Source organism: Mirounga leonina, unplaced genomic scaffold (assembly GCF_011800145.1).
Source record: "Mirounga leonina isolate KUSES-001 unplaced genomic scaffold, KU_Mleo_1.0 Mir_168, whole genome shotgun sequence".
Lineage (NCBI taxonomy): Eukaryota > Metazoa > Chordata > Mammalia > Carnivora > Phocidae > Mirounga > Mirounga leonina.
In genome coordinates, this window is record NW_023270426.1 from 58,302,250 (window position 1) to 58,306,466 (window position 4,217).

The following is a 4,217-nucleotide window of genomic DNA, read 5'->3' on the forward strand; positions in this document are numbered from 1 at the left end:
CATCAAATTGGAATAATCGGTAGCAGTTTTGGTTCTAGCAGAAACCATCTTTCTCATAGTCCTTCAGTGGCAAAACTCCTGCTGACTTCATGAGAAGATCAGGTACAAAGCAAATAACATGCCACAGATTGTTTTTTAGAACTGTTTTTAGTTCTAACCCGTAGATACAAAAAACAAAAAAACAATAATTAAAAAAAAAAAAAACCAACCCAACTGGCTTGTACTCTAGTTATGTCTTACCCTACACCCTTGGAAGATTTTTTCATAATGGTTTGGAATTTGGGACCTCCAAACAGCTTGTATGTGACAAACCAAAGACCCTACAATTAAAACCTTTTTGCTATTCAGTTTGCAGGATATATGTGTTGCTAATTAAGAACCAACATCTTTGGCAGTTTTTCAGGTTGAGTAAACCTTTAGATTTGGGACAGTCAGTGGGCATTGCACACTCATAGCTGGGCTTCTCATAGCTTTTTGCGATGCCCTCTGAATTTTAGAGGCCTCATCTGGGGGCTTGTGATGAGAGTCACTTCTCTACTGATCTCTGCATGTGGCTCCTCTCTCAAACAGCCCACATCTGGGGAGCTCATTACATTCTGTAACAGATTAGTACGGAACAGGCAGTTTGAATTGTTCATCCAAGAAGTATACAAGTGGAGTTTCTATGCCATTTACTGAAAAAGCTAGAAAACAGACCTGGATTTTTTTTTTTTTGAGACAGAAAGTAGAATCTTTAGGAGCCAGCATGGCCTTTGGAAATCTAGTCTTGACTATCACGAAGACAATGATATTGGTCAACTATCTTTAATAGGGTTTCAAAACTCACTGCAAATGTGGATTTAGGGAGTATATAATATACCTAATTTGCAGAAGAAAATGAGAAGAAAAGGAAAAGGGAATAGTAATGAACATTTGTGAAGTTTTGATTATACATGATTAAATGCACAATTATTTCATTTATTACTTAAAATATTTTCATGAAGTATACGTTACTTTCCTTCTTGGCTGGTAAGGAAAACACTATTGAGACAGGTTAGGTAACTGGTCTATGTCCTCACAATTACTAAGCAGTAGAGATAGGATTTGAATCCAAATTGTTCCGGTTCTAAAGTTCACATTTTTTACTCAACAAGGATCAACAGGATTGGCCCAGGATCAAATGGTGAATGCTGCAGATTTCATTTGCTTTGTTCCTCCCTTCCCTTTCAATAAACTTCCCTCCGTTTTGGCAGTTCCTACTCCTAGCTGCTGTCTCATTCTTGTAGGTTTTGTTTTGCCCATATCCTTTTCCAGTCCCAACATAAATGTTAACTGAAAATGATACTAGCTAATTACACTTCTTTAATAGGTTTCTGCATTTTGGTAAAAACTGAATACACTAAAATGCCTTTAAGACAATAAAGAATGTACTTCAGATACCATGACTGTTGGAGAATGTTGGGGGACATATATGGGCTAAAGGGCTATCATCTCAGAAGGTGGCTTGAAGCCTGGGGAAACTCAGTGTTTCCCTCTTAAATATTTTCATACACATAAAATCAGTCTAAAATGAACTCCAAGAGCAGATGTGAAGGCAAAAGAAGTTATACTGTAGCTTAAGGGGAGAAATGTGCTCAGGATGGAGCAGAATAACTCCTTTGCTTGGTCATCAGGGTGTTCCATGAGATTCTGAACTGATTACATAAATCTTTCATTCTCCTCCCTCATTTCCACTTTATTGCATTCCATGGAAAGACAGAGTGACAAGACAAGGCCTCGGAACAATTACCTAGGATTACTTTTTTTCTCACTATCCTTGAATAGAGCTGCTTCCTACTTAAGAAGCTGGGATCTGTTGGCCCACGATAGGATAGTTACAGGTCAGCTTGAGGTGACATCTTCCTTGCGGGTGATGATTCAGAGCTCTTTCTTTTAAAACTAATATTTGCAGATATGGAATGTTAGGGAAGGGAATCTTAATGTAAACCTGGTTAGTTTTCAAGTGTGTGGAGAAAAAAATGTCAAGAAGGAATAAAATAATTTTTGAAAACATTCATAGAACAGAGCAGAAAAAATTATTGTCCATATTCTCACTACTTTAACACACCAATTGGTATACTTTGTAAACTTTCAAGCGCTTTTTTCCCCATGAATATTTATTAACATAGTTGTAATAATAATTCATATTTTAAAAGTTTGCTTTCTTTCTCCTAATATTATGACATAGTCATTTTCTATGCTACTAAGCATTCTTCATTAGTTAGGCTGATTTTTTTTTTTTTTTTTTTTTTGCAGAGAGGATGGGGCTCTCCATTTTTGAATGGCATAGGTGATACTCTGTTGTACATCTAAATGGATGAATTACCTCCTTGTAGGCATTGCATAAATGCTAATATAGTCCAGCTACAGATTTTAAATGTTACTTAGTTGTATAGATGCTGCATTGTAGCTCTCAGGGGATTGTTAACATCATCACATTTTTAAGTGTATCATAATCCTGCCATTTAATTATATTTAAAAAGTGGTTTGACCAACATTAGTGTCCAGGAAGAACAAATACAATTGTCATAGAACAAGTAAATAATCATTGAGTTTAGATACTTTTTGAATGTTGTTTAGATTCCTGCTGTACATACTGTCTGAGATTTCTTTTATACTAAAGAATGTCATTGGGCTCTTTGCAGCTGTTGTGGCCTGGCTTTACCCCATTAGAGGCGATCTGTGGGAAGAGAAGGAGACAAATTGTGACACTGTCCCTTATCAAAGGACCACACAGTTGTTCGCCACTTTGACTCCATGATGGATAGTTATCTTGAGGTTTGACGGATGTAAGGCTGAAAGTTTAGAGGGAAACACTGCAGAAGCCCAGTAGCTCCTTGCTGTTGACACTTAACCTGATAACGTGGGGTTAATCAATCTTCTCTATTGTTTTTAGCTTCAGTTTTCTTTTCTTCAAGCTTCATTTTTTCCCACCTCATCAGACTGGTCTGCCAAAAAAAAAAAAAAGTCTAGATGGAGAAAAGACAAAAGTAACTCTTTTCCACATTATTGATTTCATCAAACAACCTTCTGTTGTCCTCAGTGCATGTACTGGAGGCAGAAAAACACATACTCATTTTATGTACATAATGTGCATATATATTTTTTTCAAAGTTTTAACTTGAATGTTTGGAGAAAGAAATTAGATCTTGGTGATCAAAAGGTGAATAATAATCTTTATCTTGAAGAAAGACTTTGTCCTTAAAGTCTTTTGTTTTTTGAGAACACATTACTAATGATTGATCATTCTACTTTCCAGGGGTGCCTGGCTGGCTCAGCCTGGGGAGCTTGCAACTCTTGATCTTGGGGTTGTAGGTTCAAGCCCCACATTAGGTGTAGAGATTACTTAAAAATAAAATCTTAAAAAAAAAAGAATAGAAAAAATACCTTCTATGTTTCTCAACATTTCCCTTAGTTTAGGGATAAGCAACTATTAGATTTTCCATTGAAATAATTACTTGTTTCAGTATCTAAATATGGTGAATTTTTACTTGATTGCAAGAGGCTGATAAATTGTTAAAAGACCTGCTGGTTCTGCCATGCCTGAATTCCTCAAGCAAAGAATAGAGGGGAAAAGTCCCTGTGATTTTCATGATATTGTATTATCCCAATTAATGCATGGGGTGAAAGAAAGTCAGAATTCTTTTTTCAGCTTTATTGAGATGTAACTCACACACAATAAAATCACCAACTGTAAGACTGCAGTGTGATGAGTTTTGACAAATGAACACAGTCATGTTACCACTACTACAATCATGATACAGAACACTTTTGTTACCACCCAAAAGTTCCACTGTGTTCCTTTGTAGTCAGTATCTTTGCCACATCCCCTAGTCCCTGGCACTCACTGACATACACAGATCTTTTCACAAATGTATATGTCCTCTCTACAGGGGCCACACTGATCTTCTCTAGATTGTTCCTACTGCAGTATGTGTGCTGCCGAAGTGAGCACTAGCCAGTTTCAAAAGTAAGTTATGACTACATATTAGTTTGTAACCTTTTTACAGGATGCATTTATTAAATCTCTTAAGACTTTATTTCTAATAGTCAATTAGAATTATACCATCAGCCCCTTTGGAAAAGAAAAATCAGCAACGCCCCAGTGTTGTACCATGCTTGGCATAACACTATGCTCGAGATCCTGTCCTAGTCTCATGTCTAACTCATACCTCTTTTGGAAGCACTGAGGTGTCTTT

At 36.5% G+C, this 4,217-nt stretch overlaps 1 non-coding gene across 1 annotated transcript; it reads right to left on the minus strand.

Moving 5' to 3' along the window:
* Positions 1-3,868: 3,868 nt before the first annotated feature.
* LOC118017213 lies at positions 3,869-3,973 on the minus strand. Its single transcript, XR_004681078.1, has one exon. It is a non-coding gene; the product is annotated as a U6 spliceosomal RNA (small nuclear RNA).
* Between the last annotated feature and the right edge of the window lie 244 nt (positions 3,974-4,217).